General features: G+C 45.1%; 1 long non-coding RNA gene across 1 annotated transcript in view; it reads right to left on the bottom strand.

Annotated features, from left to right (window-relative positions):
- Window positions 1-22,900, bottom strand: part of LOC127477138 (uncharacterized) — a 30,148-nt gene that overhangs the window by 3,591 nt on the left and 3,657 nt on the right. Inside the window, exons 2-3 of the long non-coding RNA XR_007906868.1 lie at window positions 20,188-20,287; window positions 2,605-2,711 (exon numbers count right to left, since the gene is read on the bottom strand). This is a non-coding gene — a long non-coding RNA (uncharacterized LOC127477138). The remainder of the gene's footprint in view (window positions 1-2,604; window positions 2,712-20,187; window positions 20,288-22,900) is intronic.

The following is a 22,900-nucleotide window of genomic DNA, read 5'->3' as shown; positions in this document are numbered from 1 at the left end:
CCCCCTTTCAACATATTTTTAGTGAACTTGCTGCAACAAACACCAGGTGTCTCCACTTAGCTGGGCTACAGCTTAAAAAAGGGGCCTGCTACCAAAATAATAAAAGAAAAGGGAAAAAAATTAGCGTTGTTCTTTCCATGGCTTCTAATCTGCCTGTTGCAATGCTGCATGTGAGGACGAGGATGTACAGACACGAAATATTCTCATCCCAGGGTCATATTTTATTTTGTCACTCGAGACACCTCTGTCAGGCAAGGCAGGACTTTCCAGAGTTTGAAATAATCCAAATTCAATCACTTTAAAGCTGCTACAATATGCAAGTTCTGGCAGCCGTTTTAAATTAATGGAACATCAGATGTGCTCTGATCCTCTCAATTTCCTTGGGCAAGGGAAATTCTGCTGCGGTGGTAGCGGGAGGGGAAATATAGGGCTATCAGTAAAATAAATGTCAGCTTTTGTCTGCTGATAGAAAAATGCATACAGAAAAAAAAAAAAACACCAGAGTATTTATTGCTCTGTAATTTAAATCTATTTCTATATGTGGTAAGGATTGTCTTAGTGGTTTGGACAAGTGAGCACCGTGCAGTCTGATCCACAGGAAAGCTCATTAAATTAAGCCAAAATACAAAATTGCTCTTTATTTGGCATTTTACAAATACAGCTCAATATTTTGCTTGTGTGTAGATATTTATTTATTGAGCCTGCTCATGTGTTTATCAATAAAAATACTAGAATGCCCACCTTGAAAGTCCAGTTCCAGGGTATTGATGGGCTTTTGGCAAGAACTTGGGATAGGGGGAGGGGAAGGGGGGGGTGGGAAGGGAGGAAATCTAAAAAAACTCCAAAGCAAGATGCCAGCCCATGGTTTGGAGTTTATTTAGAAAGTGTAAACATTCATCAGGTTTGTCAAAAGGTTTGCAGACTTGAGAACCTTTTGATCAAACCTGGGCTGTGTTTTGAGGATACTTGCCCTGGAATATGGTTTTCAAGATGCAATTCAGTAGCTTTGCTTTTGAAATACAAACAAGCCCAAAAATTCAAATCAAGGCTCTGAATCTTGCATAAAAGCACAAGCTTTTGTGGTGCATGGTTTTTGCTGATCTGTAGGGCTTATCACCCAGGACTATATACTGGCTACAAGGGCCCATGTTTCATAAAGTCTTTGTCCTGAAACAAAAATATAATACAAGCTGTCAGAGTTAAATTGAGGACAAGGTATTTCTCTAATTGTGATTTTTCAGTTATTTGCTTTATACGAGGAGAGCTTGGCTTCTTCTGTGCTAACTGGGACTCACATTGCCAGACAGCATGCTTAAAGTTATTTTTAAAAATGCTGGATTTTGAAGGCTCTTAAATCTTTTGAGGTAAATGAAAATAAAATCATAGTCTGGAACCTAACAGAGACTTTTAATCTTGATCTTAAAAGCATGAATCATACTACAGCATAGAGTAAAGCTATTTTCTGTCCTCTGCACTCACCTTCTCTACACATAGTGATATTTGATATTTATATGTGCCAATTAGAGCTCTCAGGTAGTCCCAGTACCTCCTGCCAAGCTCTGTACACAGTTACCACCTTGCAGTCTATGGCTGAGATTTCTACAGGCTTGCTGCTTTTCTCATTTCAGTATGACATTTCAAGCAAGCCTGATTAAAACTAAGCAAAGCAGAAGCAAAATGTCTCAAATTCCAGGTGTGTAACATTATGGAAACAAAACCTAGATGGATTAGTCTCGGAGCACGAAAACTAATGGCAAGGTAGGGGTGTTGCAATAAAATTATAGAAAAACTTGTCCCACAGCCACCCTGGAAAACCCGGCCATTGTTTTCTACCAGATGTGGGGCAGAGCCCCAGTTCAGCCCCAACACATCCTTGATAGCCCAATCCACTGGCTGGCTGCTCCAGTGGGTCTCAGAAGTGCAGCCACCACACAGATGCCAGGATGAAGGAAGACCAGCTGAAGTATGTGGGTTTTTATCATATTTTCATACTGTAAAATTCTGACTTAATGCTCACAAATCTGCCAGAAGAGGCGTCCCTTCCCTATGCCTGCCTGGAGCAGGGGTTAGTGGCTGCCAGGATGCTCCCTCGGGATGGGCACTAAGCAGGGGCAACAGGCACCAAACCCCAGGGCCTCTTTCAGTGGTCCCCAAAGGCAGCAGTGAACTCAACTGAGGATGCTCTGACAAGATACTCTGCCAAGCCAACTACCTGGCAGCTGCCAGGGTGCAGCAGCATGGCTGATGGCCCCTGGACACGGTGGGTCCTTCATCCCAGTGGTTTTCCCAATGGAGAGGTGTGGGAAGGGATATGCAGCCTGTCAGCACCCTGTGGGTGAGCAGACACGTGCTCTGGTGGAAAGGGGTACTGAGGCCTTGAGGTATGCCATGGATGTTGTCAGATCAGGCTTCTATTCTCCAGGATCCTGCCCTGTTTTTTATCTCAGAAAAGGCTGTGACCAGCAAGGAATTAATTCCAGTATTTGTTTACAAGTCCTACAGTCTCCTCCTGGTGAGTCTGAAGACAACACAGGGTGCTTCTCACAGCTACACCCACCACCAAATCATGACAGCAAAAACAATTAAGATGGAAATTCATCCTACCTATACGAAACCAGGCACTGAATCCCCATGTGCCTGAATCCTTCTGTATTTGAAACTTTCCATTGCCTCCACTGGAGCTTTAAGGCAAAGAATTTGAAGATTTGTCCCTAAATAAAAAGTACCAAATTAATATAACAGCACGGTGAAGTTTCCATTTACTGCACACAACAGTCAAGCTATTCAGACTTATGGCTCCCACTGCAATTGTAATTCAGTTTCCTTGCTCATACATAATGCTTTTATCTACTCTGAATGGGGTTATCTTTAGTTCCTTAACAAGCCCATATAATTCAGCTGTCACAGTTTCCATAAGAACAATACCTTGGAATTTCCTGCCTTTAATTTGGACTAACTCCTATCTATAAGCATTGCATTAACAATGTTTCCAACTTGTGTGGTGACTATGAAATCAATCATTACGTACATGTTACATATACATTTATAACACTCAAGTGCCATTTGCAGAGGTAACACCTCAAAGTAATGTAAGGATCTTCTCTGGATAAATCCAACAGCCCCAGCTGGGCTGCCTCCTCTGTCTCAGGCTTTGCAGCTGGGATGTTTGCTGTGAAGGAAATTCTCCCACCCAAGCAGGCAGAGAGGACAGATATGAACCTGCTTCAAGTCCTGCCCTACCTTTTCTGCCACGAGGACTTCTCCTGTTGCCTGACCACAGGAAGATGGCAGTCCTTAGGACAGAGATGTCTCCTGGCACGTGCAGCAGCATCCCACCTGCTGCAGAAGTATTGGGAGAGCTCACCCAGACACCCCATTGCACCGAGCTGTGCCCAGCCTGTCAAGAGAGGTTGCTCTGTCTCTACTTGGTGAGGACATTTAGCAGCTGAGCACTGAGGCTTCCCAGTCAGACATCCTATAGCACACTGACAAATGGCTGGTTCTATTTTTTTGCCTCCCCTACTCCAGGCCCATTCATTCAGTTCACTCCTTTTGATCAGACAGACCTAAACCTCAAAACATTGTCCCCTTTTTCCTGAGTGTGTCAGCTGATCTGACAGGAGATGTTACCTTTCCCTAAACCACCTCTCTAGTTTCACCATTTGTTTTGTGGCATGGAAGAACAACTCCAGTTTGACTGTGCTCATACTTGGCAGTTCCCCTGAGCTTCAGGAGACCAATAGCTCTTCACAGAAGTGCAAATTTTATCTCTCCTTTGCCCTCAAACCGCCCTTCCTACAGATCTGTGTGCCAAGCTGTCAAGGAAGGGCATCAGGACACAGCAAAAGGCAAGAAAGATTCAATACATAAAGACCTGAAAAACACCACTTTCTAGGTTTTCTCCCTCAAAAGCACAGGTTCCCAGAGGTCAATATATGGCAGAGTGAAAAGTATATTCATAGGCTAAGCAGCCCAAGAGCGACATTTCTTACGTCCCTTCTCCCCCCGGCTCCACATTTTCTTCTCATACCAAAAGTTTTCTAAAACTTTGCCTATATTTTCAAACTAAGAATGTCCTAATTTGTGGAATAAAGAGAACTGGGGATGAAAAATGAGAATGACATAAGGCTGGGGTGGGTTATCTCCAGCACAGCTGTGGGGGGACTGAGATGCACACAGTGGGAAAGCATGAAATGGCAGGAGCCCAGCTGAGGGGCTCAGGGCTACTTGAGCACACCCAGCACCACACACAGCCTAGAAGAATGTCAGCCTGGAACCCACTGTTGTTATGCTGCTTACAGGGAGCAGCTTTCACTCATTTCTCTATCTCCTGTTCACTTGTGATCAATGATCTTACAGGAAAACAGCATCAATAATGAATAAGTAGCAAAATATGTGTTCTACCTTTGCAGCCCTGCCTATAACAAAGACCATTGGTTGGTCCAAATTACTTCACCTTAGTCATGTTGATTTTTACCAGCTGGGAATCTGGCCTAGGTTTCCTCTGGTTCATGAGGGAAATAAACCATATAGTATCATGGCTGAGTTGATGATGCAGGTAGACCACAATTTCCACAAAACATGGCTGGAAAGAGTGTAAGGTTGTTTGCACTGACCAGATGGCACAAGTGCAGTTTACCAAGTGAGAAAAGATTATCCAGCTACAGAGAGGCTGCTGCTGGCTTGGCTGGGGCTCTGGCACCAACTCGCTGCACGAACCCAAGCTTTCTAAAGAGTCTGTGAGAAGATGAGAATGCTGGTCCAAGGCTGGGCAGGTGCTGCCAGTGACAGAGCAGATGCATATGTTCCCAAGAATACTGAGGGGCAGCCTGGCACTCTGGCTAGGGCTGGAAGCTGCATGGCACATGCACATGCAGCCACAGCTATCATTAGGGCTTTGCTGCTTTGGCACCTCTTCCTAATTTACTTAATTTCTATTTATACCATTCTGTTTCTGTTTTGAGCCTTTATGAGATGCTGACATGTCTTGCGCCGAGCCAAACTTTGGAAGGAGGCTTTGGAAAGAAGTCATTTAAAGTGGGGATAAAAAGTGTCAGAGCACTGGGCCATTCCCGAGCAAAGGGTGGCCCCTGTAAGTGCAAAAAGGCAACCGGACCAGTTCTTAGGACTAGGTCAGTGCTGTCCTGCCTGGAGATGCAGATCCCTGAGGGTTTATGGAATATACTTGTAGAGTCTGTGAAGTTTTCTGGGAAAAAACTAACCTTGTTGACAGCAGCTTTCCACTCCTGAGTCTGAAACTCCATTAGAAAATGGAGGGAGAGGTCTTCAAATCAAGGAAGGCCAAAACCTGCAGCATAAGCATCTCCCAGCTCTGTCTCTGGAGTAGCCATTTATCGTGTCCAACTGATGAGTCCTTTCGAAATAAACCACCTAGTTATTGCAATCACACTGCAAACCATGGGCAGAGGGTGGGGTCCTTCGCCTCCATCTGTGACCCAGGGACTCATTTGTCATGGCTTGGCTGAAGGACATATGGAAGGAGCTCCTGAGGAGCAGCTTCTAGACAAAAGCTACACATGCCATGTCCAAAAAGGGCTGATCAACAGTTTTGGTGGTGTCCTAGTTAGGACAGCTGAGATCAGTTCATCATGGTGGGTGTAACCCAAAACTGTATTCTATAGCCTTCCATGTCATTTCCCAGAAACTAGACTATTGTTGTCAATAGACTATTCGCACCCTCTGCCCATAGAGCCTGACTCCTCAGGCTATAAACTAGGTGTTAAGAGGCCTGTGAGATAGGAGGATGTTTCTGTCCTCACACCCTTTGTGGAACTCCCCGCCCTGAGGGGAGTACCAAGCATTCCTGCCTGAACTGGAGGATATATAATCTTGGAGTTTTGGAACATTTTTCAACCCACTCGTGGGATCCAGAGGACGGCTGCATCTCATCGCTCTCAACCAGACCTAGACCATCACTGGACTGCGATCACCAGTTCTGGCCAGACTGCAGCAGCTCTCCCACCAGCAGGTTCTTCCCCTCTCCCTTTACTTTGGACTCAAACAGGGCCCAAGGAACACCACTTTGTTCAGGCCCCAGGGTACTGGGTTATACATTTGGGTCTTTGTGGGTTGAGACCAATTGTTTGTTTGTATTATTGTACTTACTGTATTATTTTAATAAATTGTTATTCTGACTTATAATCTCTCCTTTGAGTTGAGTTCATTCCCCTGCTGGTTAACTTTTAAACCAGCACATTTTGGCGCCCAAACGTCGGGCAGAGAGAGAGAAGTCAGAATCACAATTTCATTTTAAGCATTTGTCTATTTGAATATAGAAACTCCCTGATCACCATGTTGTTTGATGCACTCACATGGATGTTGTATTTGAGCCTGTTCATATTTCCACAGATGGGGTATTATTTGCCTGTTTTGATGCTCTCTTTAAGACCAGGGAGAGGGATCCAAATTGTTTTATTAGTATATTATGTTTATGTCATTCTAACATCAGAAGCAATGAGTTTCATTGTAAATGTGTATTCAGTCCTGTTTGCCTGTCCTGGTTTGGGTTGCTACCTCTGGGGCCTCATTAAAAATCGTACCCAGCTTTTTGGAGGAACAGGGGTGGATGGTTTCCAGCCTCTCACCTCCTTCTTCCCCTTCAGACCTGCTACAACAGTTTTTGAAAATATTGAGTTCCCTTTTGATGTTAAGGACAGCATAATGTTATTGTTAGTGTTGCTCTGTCTGCTCTGTACTGTGTACACCATGTTTAGGGTCAGAAAAGTGCCTTTTAGGGAGGTTGTTTGGACACCTGCCCTGGGAGCAGATAATGCTGAGTGGCACGGGAAGTGGGAGGACATCAGCCAGTATTTGGAAAAGTTTTCTCCTCCAATGATCTGGAAATTCACCCCTGAACAACTGCAGGATCCTGTTAGCATGATAAGACTGGTGAAGGAAAAATGCTCTGGCAGCTCCAGAGATGGCCAGCTCACAGCAACCTGCTGGGCCCTGGCCACTGCCTACCGGGCACTACTTGACATGGTACAGCACTGTCAGGGGGAGGAGAGAAGGAGCAAATCCGCAGACACCACGTCCACCCAAACCACAGCTGAGTCAGAGGGAGAAAGAAATAAACCAACCAGCACCGTGTCCACACAAACCATCGAGGAGCCAGAAGAACAAACAAAACCAATAGCAGTCGCCCCTGTCCAGAAAAGGAAATCAAAGACTAAATCAGTCCGTATAGCAAATGATGATGAAGAGGCGGGACCTTCACATCCACCGGAGGAGACAGAGCCAGAAATAATCACTCGGTCCCTGTCCCTGGGTGAGCTACATGAGCTCCGGAGAGAGTTCACACGACAGGCGAACGAGTCCATTCTGACCTGGCTGCTCCGAATCTGGGATGCCGCAGCTAACGATACGATCCTAGATGGGAGTGAAGCCAGACAGCTGGGATCCCTGTCTCGAGATGTGGTCATTGATCAGGGGATTGGAAGGAGGCAGGAAACTCTCAGCCTCTGGCGGCGACTGTTGTCCAGTGTGAGGGAGAGATACCTTTGCAAGGAGGACCTCCACGTACAGCAAGGACAGTGGAACACGATGGAACAAGGTATCCGGTGCTTAAGGGAGTTAGCTGTACTGGAGATAATCTTTTCAGAGGATGAAAGATTCCCTAAGAGTCCAGATGGCGTACAGTGCACCTCCCAAATGTGGTTAAAGTTTGCACGACTCGGGCCAGAAATGTATTCCCGCTACTTAGCAACGCTGCAATGGAGGGAGGGAGAGGACAAGGTGGGAGCATTGGTTAGTAAACTCAGGATTTATGAAGACACTGTCACTGCCCCATTACGAGCCCACGTCTCATCTGTGGAAACCAAACTGGCTGAACACGTCCGAAGCCTGGAAGAGAAAATTGAAGAGGGACACCAGAAGCTAAGAGAAGAAATTAAGGAAGGGATTTTCCATATCTCGCCAGGACAAACAAGAGTCTCTGCTATCAGGAGCCAGCGTCCCCCAGCTAAGGAGAGAAGGTACACTCCACGTGGTGATCTATGGTTTTACCTCCGTGAGCACGGAGAAGATATGAGGAAGTGGGATGGGAAACCCACCTCTTCCTTAGCAGCCCGGGTACGTGAACTGAAAAGAGGAACAAATACCATAAAGAACTCTTCAAGGGTAAACGTTGCTCCAGTCTCTCGTGGGCAAGACTCCAGACGGTACAGGAATGATCCTCTTGAAGGGACCTCCAGGTCATACCCACAAGAAGAGCACAATGAGTACCATGACCAGGACTAGGGGTGCCCTGCCTCTAGCCAGGTAGAGGAGAGGGACAATCGAGTCTATTGGACTGTGTGGATTCGGTGGCCTGGCACATCAGAGCCACAAAGATATAAGGCTTTAGTGGACACTGGCGCACAATGTACATTAATGCCATCAAGATACGTAGGGGCAGAATCCATCTCCATTTCTGGGGTGACAGGGGGATCCCAACAGCTGACTGTACTGGAAGCTGAAGTGAGCCTGACTGGGAAGGAATGGCACAGACACCCCATCGTGACTGGCCCAGAGGCCCCGTGCATCCTTGGCATAGATTAACTGAGGAGTGGGTATTTCAAAGACCCAAAAGGACTTCGTTGGGCTTTTGGCATAGCTGCTGTGGAGACGGAGGAAATTAGACAGTTGAACACCTTGCCTGGTCTCTCAGAGGACCTCTCTGCTGTGGGACTGCTGAAGGTTGAAGAACAATTGGTACCGATAGCCACAGCAACAGTGCACCGTCGGCAATACCGCACCGACCGGGACTCTGTGACCCCTATACATAAGATGATCCGTGACCTGGAGACCCAGGGGGTGGTCAGCAAGACTCGCTCACCCTTTAATAGCCCTATATGGCCAGTGCGTAAGTCCAGCGAAGAGTGGAGGCTGACGGTGGATTACTGTGGACTCAATGAAGTCACACCACCCCTGAGTGCTGCTGTGCCGGACATGCTGGAGCTCCAGTATGAGCTGGAGTCCAAGGAAGCCAAGTGGTATGCCACCATTGACATAACCAATGCCTTTTTCTCCATTCCTTTGGCAGCGGAGTGCAGACCACAATTTGCTTTCACTTGGAGAGGTGTGCAGTACACCTGGAATCGACTGCCTCAGGGGTGGAAACACAGTCCCAGCATTTGCCATGGACTGATCCAGACTGCACTGGAAAAGGGTGAGGCTCCAGAGCACCTACAGTACATTGATGACATCATTGTATGGGGGAACACAGCGGGGGAAGTCTTTGAGAAAGGAGAGAAGATAATCCAGATTCTCCTAAGAGCTGGTTTTGCCATTAAACAGAGTAAGGTCAAGGGACCTGCTCAGGAAATTCAGTTCCTAGGAGTGAAGTGGCAAGATGGACGCCGCCTAATTCCAATGGAGGTGATTAACAAAATAGCAGCCATGTCCCCACCAACCAGCAAGAAGGAAACACAGGCTTTCCTAGGCGCTGTGGGCTTTTGGAGGATGCATATCCCCGAGTATAGTCAGATTGTAAGCCCTCTCTACCTTGTGACACGGAAGAAAAATGATTTCCAGTGGGGCCCCGAACAACAACAAGCCTTTGAACAAATTAAACAGGAGATTGCCCATGCGGTAGCCCTTGGGCCAGTAAGGACAGGACAGGACGTGAAGAACGTGCTCTACACCGCAGCCGGGGAGAATGGCCCTTCTTGGAGCCTCTGGCAGAAAGTGCCTGGGGAGACCCGAGGACGACCGCTGGGATTCTGGAGTCGGGGATACAAAGGATCTGAAGCCAGCTATACACCAACTGAGAAAGAGATCCTGGCTGCCTATGAAGGAGTTCGAGCTGCCTCAGAAGTGATCGGCACCGAAGCGCAGCTCCTCCTGGCACCCCGACTACCAGTGCTGGGCTGGATGTTCAAGGAAAGAGTTCCTTCCACACATCATGCCACCGATGCCACATGGAGTAAGTGGATCGCTCTGATCACGCAGCGAACCCGGATAGGGAATCCTAATCGCCCTGGGATTCTGGAAATTATCACCAATTGGCCCGAAGGTGAGAGTTTCGGACTATCCTCTGAAGAAGAGGAGGAGAAGGTGACACGGGCTGAGGAGGCCCCACCATATGTCAAGCTACCCGCAGATGAAAGGCGATATGTGCTCTTCACGGATGGCTCCTGCCGCATTGTAGGGACAAACCGAAAATGGAAGGCAGCTGTATGGAGTCCCACACGGCGAGTTGCAGAAGCGACCGAAGGACAAGGTGGGTCAAGTCAGTTTGCAGAGCTTAAAGCCGTTCAGTTGGCTTTGGATATAGCTGAACGAGAGAAGTGGCCAAGACTCTATCTCTACACTGACTCATGGATGGTGGCCAATGCTCTGTGGGGATGGCTGGAGCGATGGAAAAAGGCCAACTGGCAGCGCCAAGGGAAACCTATCTGGGTGGCGGAGATGTGGCAGGACATCGCTGGCCGGGTAGAGAAGCTGAGTGTGAAGGTCCGTCACGTAGACGCTCATGTAGGCAAGAAACGGGCTAATGAGGAGCATCGTAACAACGAGCAGGCAGACCAAGCTGCCAGGATTAAAGTCTCTCAGGTAGATCTGGATTGGCAGCACAAAGGAGAATTATTTCTGGCTCGATGGGCCCATGACGCCTCCGGTCACCAGGGGAGAGATGCAACATACAGATGGGCTCGTGACCGAGGGGTGGACTTAACCAAGGACATTGTCTCACAGGTCATCCATGACTGTGAGACATGTGCTGCCATCAAGCAGGCCAAGCGGGTGAAGCCTCTATGGTATGGTGGACGGTGGTCGAAGTACAGGTATGGGGAAGCCTGGCAAGTTGACTACATCACGCTCCCCAAAACCCGCCAAGGCAAGCACTACGTACTGACCATGGTAGAAGGAAGCACTGGATGGTTGGAGACATACCCCGTGCCTCATGCCACTGCCCGGAATACCATCCTGGGCCTTGAAAAACAAGTCCTGTGGCGACACGGCACCCCGGAGAGAATTGAGTCTGATAATGGGACCCATTTCAAGAATGGCCTCGTAGACACCTGGGCCAAAGAGCACGGCATTGAGTGGGTGTATCATATCCCCTACCATGCACCAGCTGCTGGAAAAGTTGAGCGGTGCAACGGACTGCTGAAAACCACCCTGAAGGCACTGTGTGGGGAGACTCTCAAACACTGGGAGCTGCATTTAGCAAAGGCCACCTGGTTGGTCAACACCCGAGGTTCCATCAATCGAGCTGGCCCTGCCCAATCAGAACTTTTGCATACTGTAGATGGAGATAAAGTCCCCGTGGTACATATGAGAGGAATGTTAGGGAAGACTGTTTGGATTAGTCCCACCTCAAGCAAAGGTAAACCCATCCGAGGAATTGTTTTTGCTCAAGGACCTGGTTCCACCTGGTGGATAATGCAAAAAGATGGGGAGACACGTTGTGTACCACAAGGGGACCTAATTTTGAGTGAGAATGGTCTGTAATGTTTCATTGTATATATAGACAGATAGATGTATATAGTTTTAGAGGGATATAGAGGGATATAGTTTTTTAAAGGGGGTTAATTTGGGCATGACATGGATGGCATAGAATAAGGGGTGGATAATGTCCTAGTTAGGACAGCTGAGATCAGTTCATCATGGTGGGTGTAACCCAAAACTGTATTCTATAGCCTTCCATGTCATTTCCCAGAAACTAGACTATTGTTGTCAATAGACTATTCGCACCCTCTGCCCATAGAGCCTGACTCCTCAGGCTATAAACTAGGTGTTAAGAGGCCTGTGAGATAGGAGGATGTTTCTGTCCTCACACCCTTTGTGGAACTCCCCGCCCTGAGGGGAGTACCAAGCATTCCTGCCTGAACTGGAGGATATATAATCTTGGAGTTTTGGAACATTTTTCAACCCACTCGTGGGATCCAGAGGACGGCTGCATCTCATCGCTCTCAACCAGACCTAGACCATCACTGGACTGCGATCACCAGTTCTGGCCAGACTGCAGCAGCTCTCCCACCAGCAGGTTCTTCCCCTCTCCCTTTACTTTGGACTCAAACAGGGCCCAAGGAACACCACTTTGTTCAGGCCCCAGGGTACTGGGTTATACATTTGGGTTTTTGTGGGTTGAGACCAATTGTTTGTTTGTATTATTGTACTTACTGTATTATTTTAATAAATGTTATTCTGACTTATAATCTCTCCTTTGAGTTGAGTTCATTCCCCTGCTGGTTAACTTTTAAACCAGCACAGGTGGTTAGAACTCCAAGAGCTCCAGTACAAGCAGCAGATAGGAAGAACATAGCTGTTGATGCTGACATGTTGCTGCCCTTATGGAATGATGATAAACAGCTGGAAATGCATGTGATGCAGTGGGATGGAGTGAACAATTTCAGGCTCACTGGAACATCGCAAATGAAAGGGCAATCAACTGAGGATGCTGAATTCTTCCTTTGCAAATCATTTGTAGGTTGTTTCACTGCTTCATAATGCAATGGGCATCAGTCCCCTGGCTTTGGGAAGACACACAGGGCAAGACTGAAGGCTTCCAGGCTGGTCAGGCTCGTACAGAGTCCTCAAAGCCTCCCCCTGCAGCAAAAACATTTAAGGTGGATGAACATATTCAGGCAGAAGAAAAGAGAAACCCTGTTTCTCTGTTAGTGGATGACTGAGGAGAAGATGCAGAATGGGTCCACATCAGAAAAATCTTCCTTCTTGGAGGAGCTTCCTTGCTTCCTTTTTTTCCCCCCTGAATAATTACTCAGTTAGCGACTCCTCTGTGCAGAGCAGTCCCAGGCTTCAGAGCACACTGCTACCTATACATTTCCAAGGCCAGGTGGGCACTGACAGCTGTAGGACATCACTTGAAGCCATTCCCCAGGGGGACCAGCTACTGAAGCACTGAAAGCCCTGTCTAGAGCTACCTTAAAACAGGGGAGCTTATTTCTGTATTTCCATGGATCTGGTGTTGTACTCTGCCATCAGCTTTAATTGTTGTTGCTCTGAAGAAAGCCTTTGTTCAGTACCACTGCCTACTTCACAGTGACATCATCCAAGGCTGTGTAAAAAAAAAGCACAGCCTGGAGTAGTCAGCCATGTGATGATGTATAAATAGCACTGACAGAACAATATTATAAACTCCACTGGTACAGCTGAGATAAAGCTCGCAAGTTGCTGATTCATCTAAGATATCGGCTCGAGGGATGGCATGAGGTTCAGCTACAATAAACCTTCTCAGCTAAAAGCATATTACTTCACCATGAATCAGCTCCTCAGATCTTTCATTCTCTTCAGAAAAGCACCTGTCTCTTCCTGCTTCAGTCCTCCATTACTGAACATGTGAATTATAGGGCCTGGATTTTATTTCTGCTTCCTTTATGCTGAAATATGCCACAGTCAGAGAGTTCTCTGAGGTTTTATATACACATAGGAAAAGTAAAGCATTCCTAAAACTGCTTGCCAAGTGCTTGGTAACAGTAAGGTTTATGTTATTGTTCACAGCTCTGTTTCTACTTTGCCCACCACTAGAAAAACAAACAAGGGACCATTATTTCAATAAACCTGGAAATACTGACCCATGCTTCCAACATATCTGAGTATGTAATGACTAATTCATTTTATGGCTTTCAATAAGATACATGCAAAGTCAAGTACTTATCCACATACAATGTTGTTTTAAAATGGACAAAATAAAACCTCACACACCATGCCTAGAAATACAGGAATTAAAGGAAAAAAAGAAGCCAAGCCATGGGTGACTTGCTCCTTGGAACACACCAGCAGCAATTATTCGTGCTGTCTCCCACATGGCCCATGAATTTTGCTCTCGTTGGATTTAGCTTTTGAAGTATCGGGACTGTAACATCAGCCACGTTGACACTATGCCCCCTCTTCACAGAAAGACCCTGGAGGAAAGTACATGGACTACAGAACCAAAACTGGTACTAGAGTTGCAGACTCAGGGCAGCTGCTTTTGGGAAGCTGAGCCTCACACTGCAGCCCGAGCATGTGTCATGGTAAGAGCCATCTGCCCGGGGTAGGATGCTAACTACCCACAGCCACAAACACACAGGCAGCTCCAGGAATCCCTCTCTTGTGGCAAACTCTCACCCACAACGTGGCCATCATATTTTAGACACAATTAAAAGAGGTTTTAAATGTTTAACTTTCAGTTTTCCACACTACATCCACGTGGCCAAAAGCAGCACAGATAACAAACGGTAACTTGTGAACAGGAGGATAATGAGGTTTCTCTTCCTTCATGTTAGGCAAGCTCCTCTGCCATCGGTACAACACTGCTCAGTGCCTTGACTCGGGCTAATGAGCAGAGCCAGGACGCTCCCAGCCTGCTCCCTCACCTCCTGCATGACTTTCTGTGCCTCCTAAAGCCTTCCCTTGCTTGTGCATCACCTTGTGATCATTACATAATGATGACAAAATCTTAGCAGTGCAGAAGACAACACTTCACCCTCTACTATGAATACCTTCACGCTGGATCTCCATGGACTGCAGGTGACAGAAATAAGCTCTAATAAATGCAATTGCTTTGCAGTTTAGCACCCATGATTGCACATACTAGTAACCTACTAAATTTCTGTGTGACAGCAACCTAAATCCACGCTGTGTTCCTCCACAGTATGATCCTACAATGTGATCATCATCCACATGAGCACCAACTACATGGACATACCTGCCCCATTAGAGCAGCTTGCTTGGTACAAGCAGAGCTCTTCATCTGCTGACTGAGTCTCACTTTGCATCAAAGCCGCTCGTTTAGGACACTAAAATGAGCCAGGCTTATACAATTATGGAACTTTATATTAATTTTTAAAACTTGCAGATGTTGCAATCTGTACACATGGGAATAGTGCCAAATGTTATGATGACAGAAAAGAGTTATATTGGCTGGGGTTTAAAAGTAAGGAAGAAGGAAAAAGAAAAATCTCACCCTACCACTATCAAAGGCACTACATGTATCTGGTTTTGCATACATCTTTCGGTTAGCAGCTTTGCCTTTCTGATAGTGAATTAATTAGCTAATGTTTTTACGAGCATGAAACCAATAAAATGGTGTGAGGGAAAATGACACTAAAAATCCCTTGTTTGCTCTTGATGTGTTTTTACATTCACTAAATCCTCCTTGCTCTGCCCAGAGAAGACCTTTGCTGCACTGAATTTCGGAGAGCAACGCCAGCAGTGATCCCACATATCTGTTGCTTATGTCAACCTCCTTCTCCGGGATGAGCGGCACTGGGAAGGGCACCCTTTGGAATGCCACTGTGCTACTGTGCAGTGTCTCAAAGAATGCACAGCTCTTGCGTTGTTTTGGCTGAGGCTGCTGGTGATCAACAGGCCGAGGTGCTTTGCAGAGAGCACTGAAGTGACGCTCAGTGATCTGCATAAGCAACACATGTTTTATATTATCAACATCCCCTTTGTGTTCCAATTGCATGTCAGTACTGGTAGAACTTACTCCCGCAAAGACCAGCTCCAGGTTTGAAGCTCGGGACAATAACAAAATAACCTGCTATTTGTTTATGTTAGTAATAAAATCTACCATCAACTACTTTTTGGTCATGGCCCTAACAAGAAGGCTGGTCAAAGGAAATCTCAGTGAACAGGAGATGAAGGAAGTTGACTGTGGATTTTCTAAATCTAGTCCAAGAAGCTGATGGTTATGCCTCAAGTTTTCAATTATTTTAGACCCCAGCTTTCCAAAAGACTGCTTGGAGGACAAAGAGAGAATGTTGCACTCACTTCTTCCCAGGATAAAGGTTTTGAGAGATGGAGCAGAGCCAAACACTACAATTACAGTTTTACTGAACCATCAGAAGCAGCCAAGGAGCAAGGACACATGCACTGCCTCAGCATGGCAGGCTCTCCTAGTTGCTGTCTTCCCCAGGCATCCCTCTCTGCTTCTCCTCTGACCCTGCCTCTACTCCTTCTGCCACATGGTCAGCCCTGTGGATTATCCCATGCCTTGGGGCTGGAAAAATGTGTGCCCTTGTACTGTACTGTGAAGCCATCTGGGGGACTGCAGTTGCATGTGCATAATCACCAGATAGTTTTGAATTGAGATTTTTTGGTATATATATATATATAACATAGCAATGCCACTGCAACTATAGGCATGGTACAGGGGAATAGATCAAGAGTACCTTTTGTACATAATCAATCCTTATGCATTAGTGCTACATTTCTGAGGTAGAAAAAGGCTGGCTTATAAAGCACACCTACACAGACAATTTCAACTTTTGGCATCTTTTCCCCAGTATCTCCACCACTGGTGAACATGTGAAGGGAATGTTGGCTCACCACGGCCTGGCTCAAGGGATTTTATAACAGAGCATCCTAATAACACCATAAACTTACATCTAAGACTTCTAATACAGCAGCACAATTTATTCCCATTCCCCATTTAACGGAACCTTTCTGATTGTTTTCACAGCATTCCAAGGGTTGGGGTTTTTTTCTGCTGCATGAAAGGGAAAAGCTCCCTAAGGGGTTCCTGAAATGCCTTGTGAAGTTGACGTGACTTATTCTATCATCAGGAGAATGATAGGGGAATGAAAGTCTTTTTTTTTTATCTTCAAGTTTCTTAATATTCAATCCTCATATGGCGTAAGCGAGTAAACTCTCAATTACACAAAGGTAAATACCAAAAAATCTGTCAAAATCAATAGAGTTATTCTGGACACCTGAGTAATTTGTCCCTTGGTATGATTCAGTCTCCAAAATCCACTCTGAATATCCATAATAACTGTTTGCTATTCATGTCCATTTTTAGCCCTGTTATAATTCTGATTTTCTTCCATGTTTCACAAATAGCTTAAGTCAGTTTCTTTCAGATGATGCTGTTTCCCCAACTTGGCTTCCCTATGAATAACCTCCATCATCACTATGCTACTTTTGCTCGAATGTTTCATTTTTTAACAATAAACATCTATCCCAGGTGCCTTATTTTCAGCTTCATTAAATGTTTTACTAGTTCATCTTGAGTCATGTCAATATTTACCTTGGACACAGTTCCGTATCCTTTAGTTTCTAATACCAAAATTCTCCAGACAAGCTTATTGTTCCTGGCTTGACTTCTACGAGTCACAGCTTAAAACTTTTTTTGATGTATTAAACAAGATGCAAATTCACTCAGCCATTTGCTTTGCTGCCTGCTGCCAGCTATGCCTATTCCAAACATCCCTGAACTGATTCACTCCAATTTCTGAGCACACACAGGCCCCAAACCTGCACTCAGTTACCCTGAGCTAGTTTCAAAGCCATTTAATAACAGCAATTAGCAGAAGAGAAAGCAGAAACCAGATATCAACCTCTTGGCTACAGTACCACAACAGACCATTTCTACTGACCTTCTGCATCCCAGAGAAAGGGTGTCAGGAAACAGAAGGGGTTGCCAGCTCCTGCACCATTGTATTGGCCCTCACTGTGCAAACCTAGATGCTCTTCTGGGAGACAGGACTGCGTTTCCTCACTCCAGCTCTCTCCCCTGCTCCTGATCAGCAAGGCTGACTTGTGCTGAGCCATGCAACGGATACCTGAGGCATCTCAGTGTGCTCATCCCCAAGCACTCCTGAGCTGCTGCCCACAGAGCCATCCGCATCCAGGCTGCTCCTCACTGCTGTCAGCACACTTGCTTCAGAAAGGTTGTTCTAAACATGCATGAGACAATAGAGAACAAAAGTTTGAGAAATGGAATTTCCTTGGTTAGTTTCTGCATCTTTACACTGAGTTTACTTCAGGTCCTTTTTTCAAAGCAGTAGCACAAAAAAAGGTAGTTTGAGGTTTGATGTATTTATATTTTATATTCAGGTACTGCACTGGAATAAAACATTTTGAATTTTATATTGGATATAAAAAAGAAAAGGTGTCAAGCTGGGAAGGTGCTTTGAAAATAACAAAGGACTTTATGTGGGATTGTTTGAGGTCATTCTATCTGTTGTTCCTGACTGTATTTAAATTCCTCCTTCCAGTTTGAAATGCCTTTGTCACTCACTGAAAGCAGCAGTGTGGATGAGCAGGGCAGCTGGGAACACACCACAAGGGGGATACATGGGGAAAAAAGCACTCAGATTTTTGGACATCTCCAAAGTGAATATTATACTTGTGCCATCAACCCACATTTGTCAAGAGGTGTCAACACAGCCTAGAGAAGCAGTGGGCCATGTTCTTGTGAGAGGGGAAACGATTTCATATCATGCCAACCTCCTTGAGCAAGATAATCCCAGGGGCAGGTCAAGGAGATGGCTTTAGATGTTATCCCAGGTGTGTAACAGTGTTCAGTAGAAATCCAGGATATTAAGCTGAGTTCAGAGTGCAACTATGTCAGTGATGGCCACACATCACTGTGTGGCTGATACATGGAGCTAGTTTTGAAATACCTTGCTTGGGTGCTTTGGCAATAGCAGCACAAGTGAATAATTGCTGCAATGAGCCCACATGCCATTGCCACCATCCCAGAAAGAGCCTATCCACACAGCGAAATGAAGCTCATATTTCTGTGCACCCCTGACCCCACTGCAGCTCACAGACTGCTCCCCTGTGCTTTGTCCAAAAGGGCTGTACTGCCAACAGGACAACTGAGGGTTTATTGGGTTTTGAAAGAATTTGCTCAACTCCAAAGCAGAGGTGGTTATTTTCCTCTTTTGGAATCAGCGAGAATCAGAGATAGAGATGTGAGCTTGAAATGGGGCTATTCAAATTCCTCTCTCTGCCCTATGTCCCCTGCACATAAACTCCAGTGGAGAAAAAAGCAGCTTGAGAGACCACTGTCTCCCACAAACACATGGAGCCAGAAGATAAAAGGGAATGGTTGAATACTAGATTAAATACAAGTTTCATGTAAATGATCACTTACAGACACCTAATAAATGATTCTGTGCAATGCACTGTCAGAGATCGTGCTCTACCATTTTTGTTTTGCATATGTATTTAGGAGCCTTTTCCCCTTAGAGGATAATGTTCAGGTTTTAAAATTTATTTTAATCTATCACTACATTCATCTGTCAGTCTGTGAAAGGGCTTCTTTTTTTAATAAAGTGTCTTTTTTTTCTTTTTAATGTGCTCCTATATCAGAATGGAGTATTTAGGATAAGCTCTTTCAACTGCAGTACTGCACAGGATGGGATGACATGTAGGAAGGCAGCTTTTTATAGAGTATGACCTCTTTTGACCCAAACAACTAATCAGAGTTTTAGAGTTTTTGTATTTACCCTGGCTGGGGACTGTCAAAGGGTCTTCACTGCAAATCCCTCTGCTCCTAAGCACAGTCTTCATTTCCAGAGCAAAGCAGGAATCCACCAGGGACAGAGGCTTTGCTGACAGACCCCCAACGCTTGTTGGCAAGAGTGTTGGCCCAAAAGCTCTCAGAATGAAGTTTTAATTTGATCTGGGTTTTTTTCTGTTGGGTTGGGTTGGGTTTTTTCCTCTCCATTATGCCAGGGGTGCTACTCTAAAAAAGCTACAAATTGCTCCTTTCAGAGCAAAGGTTTTTGTCAGGCTCTGCTAGGCACCATCAGATCTCATCCCCCCCATCCATCAGCTCTCCATCCCACCTTCCAGCTAGAGGGTACCTCAGGCACCATTCCCACCCTCACCTCCTTGTCTGGTGCAGCTGAGAAAATCCCCCTCCAAGGTCCAGCCAGTGTGCTGACTGAGGCACAGAGATCAGCTCCATCCTTCCATCTCTGCTTGGAATACGGACTGGAGAGAACAATACAGGAAGGGACTACAAGGAACACAGACTGCCGAGGATCCCCATCCAAGCCTCACATTCCATGTCGTTGCTGTCCTGGACAGCCACCTGAGCCAGCTGCTCACCCAGGGTGTCACTCATGTCTGTACACTCAAGCCCCTGCAGCCCCAGAGGACGCCCTTCTCTGCTCTATGCTGTCTCAATATTTCTTGTTCCAAGCTTTGTAGACTTGTGACCAAACTAACATCAGGTTACTGTGCTCTGATCAATCAGTGTGTTTGCTTCCTCTCATTCACTCTTTGCCTGTATACCTTCGATTATTTTTTCTCGCAATTATTTTCTCTTCACATCAAAATCCCTGGAAGCATTACAATAATTTTTTCCTGCTGCTCAATATGAGCATTTTATTTGCTAAAATCCACTTGACCTTTTGAACAGCACAATGGCTTTACAGGTAGTATTTCACACAGGGCCCATGATTTCAGTGCTGATTGCAAGACAGAGACATGCCATCCCACCTGTTTGACTCCTGCTTTCCCTGCAGCTCTGGGAATTTCCATTTCACTCATCTTCATTCCCACCAGCCGTCCTGCATTTGGCCACATGATTGCTTTCCTCCTGGAACAGAGGGGACAGTCATTCAGCCTGCAGGTCATACCTAGATTATCTTTAATCACTGTGCAGCTTTGCTGACCGCAATCTCATTTCTTCTTTCAGAATATGGGAAAAACCCTCCACAAAAAGACAGGGAGTGCAAAGATGCTTCTGAATTAGTCACTGAAAAAAGGCTCAATTCTTATTACCAGTCTCTCCAATGGAAACACAGGGTGACTCCAGTAAAATCAGTGGGACTGCAATGGTGTAGCCAAGATCCAGATCAAGATATAGGTTTGGGAATATGCTGCTCTGAGCATTTCTTTTTATTAGACATCTCACCTCCTGCTTCATGAGTTATTTTGAAGGTTTACTGTATCCAAGTAGGAGCAGGAGTTCAGATTATGAACTTTGATCGCTCATGGTTTATTCAATATTTTTAATAAAGTTTGAAAAGGTTCCCTTCCATCAAAGAATGTCCCCTTTGATTAATCAATTGAATTTGATTTTTCCTTCACAGAGAATACAAAGCAGTGTACTCCTTTGCCAGTTGTTTACAGGCAGCTTTACAGCACACAACAGAACAATTATTTTCTAAATATAAGAGCTGTGATCAGAAATGTTAATAAACTACTCGATAATGCAGTATCTTTTCTTTCCTTAAAAAAAAAAAGCCAAACAATAAGGACATATCAAGCTATTTTTAATACAATCTGCATACTTTCCAAATAACATATTCAGGAAACAGAGTCATCTTAAATGGCCTTCTTCACATTTACAGCTGTAACAGCTGCAGTAGCAGCTCTGTCTGACTTGATTTTATTCAGTGTGCAGGATCAACATAAAATCTAGGCTGAAAATTAAAGGGAGTAAATGTCCCCCTGACAGTCAAGAGAACGGTTTTGGTCCAAGAGTATTTCTGGCCACAACTCACTTTCAAAAGCAGCTTTGTCATCTGTGCCTGGCGTAGTCCCAATAAGTACTATTATGATTTGTTACATTTTCTATAGAAACGGGAGGCCATTTATTAGCCCCAAGGTATTGTAATGAGCTTCAGTTATGTAATAGGCATTATCCTGCTGAATATCCGAAGCTTTGTAAGAAAGTTTTAGTTCTGGAAAGAAATGTACAAGGTTCTTAAATGATTTCGAGGAAGATCAAACTCCCCCTTTTTTTTGTTAGTTGAAAGAGGAAAGGTCCCTTCTTGATATACATCATGAAAAATTTGAATAGACTTTCTTCTAAAGAAAAACTCCTTTTTCTTTGAAAGCCACTGATAGCTTGGGATTCAAGCAGAAAAGAATAAAAGAAGAAAGAATAATTTCTTCCTAGAAGAGAACACGATAGGTATGCTGCCAAATTAGCAAGATTTTAATTTAATTATAAGCGAGGAGTGCACGTCTGATTTTCTTGCTTATGAGCGAGGAACAGGGGTCTCTCCCATGCATGGAAGAGGAGGGGGCAGGTCCTCAGCTGGGTTAAGCCCTCCTAAGGCTCCCTTGGTGCTGTGTTCACAGCCCATGCACAGCCTGTCGAGGCTGCCCTTCATGGTTCAACAATGCAAACAACTGACACCTAATCAAATCCCAATAATTCCGGCTCCCCTGAGCCATCTGCACCTCTCAGACTTGTCAAGATTAACTACCATAAAATAACTAGTTAACTAGTTACCTGACATCCACAAAATACCTGTTACCTGACTGCCGTAAAGTAACTAATAACCAGTCATTGGGCATCACCCTCCTTCTATTGTCCCTTAGAGTTTGTTTAAAAGAACGTATAGATTTTAAAAAGCACTGACATCTAAATAAAAATTGATCAGCTCCAAGCAATTTCACCCTTCACAAGCCATTTTACATGATTGAAGGCTTTAGCTCCCAGTTCTCAGAGGCTTCTCCAGCTCTCAATCACATATGAATTTTCCCCTGCTCTCTGTCAACAACAGCCAGACAGAGAAGTTCCTGTAACTACCAGGTAAAAGTTAGTCCAGCTGTTGCATCTGACTTTTAATATTTTTAAACTAATAGCAAATACCCCCAATGCACACAATGCAAGTACAACACACACATGCAACAGCTGCTCTGCCTCATAGTAGTAAATGCAGTTACTCCTAGGTATTCTAAGGAAATGGAAAAGCCATGTTCCCAAGGCTGACAGATTTCTGAAATGATCTTTCTCTAACGTATACTCAGTTTAACTGGTATTTTAGTAAAATGACTCTAGCTTTATGCCAGCTGAATAGAAAGCAGAAAGTAAATCAACAAGCTTTTTTCAGATAGAATTCAGTATCTCAAAAATTCACAACCAAAGGAAATGTGCTGCTGAGGCTGCAGACCTATTACAAACCCAACCAATTCAAACATCACTGCTATGACTCAGTGTGACTACAGCCACTGCATAGGAAGCATAGGTGTGCTTGCATCTATGTTTTGCCCTCTGTGAGGGCAAGGAAGAAGAAAGAAGGGGACAGCAATAGGTTTTAACCACAACCATGCCACCCCCTGGTTATTTTTGCAGTATAAATGAGTTATGTATGGATGAGATGCATTTGCATTTCATTCACCAATTCCATGCAGAGAAGCAGTTAAGCGCCTTTATTTTTCACAGTAAGAGAAAAGAAGCTGGATTCCCAGTTTA

The sequence above is a fragment of the Manacus candei genome, unplaced genomic scaffold, assembly GCF_025592945.1.
Source record: "Manacus candei isolate 608988 ecotype Guabito, Panama unplaced genomic scaffold, ASM2559294v1 h1tg000050l, whole genome shotgun sequence".
Taxonomy (NCBI): Eukaryota; Metazoa; Chordata; class Aves; order Passeriformes; family Pipridae; genus Manacus; species Manacus candei.
The sequence above is the reverse complement of the archived record's forward strand: the minus strand, read 5'-3'. Positions and strand labels throughout refer to the sequence as shown.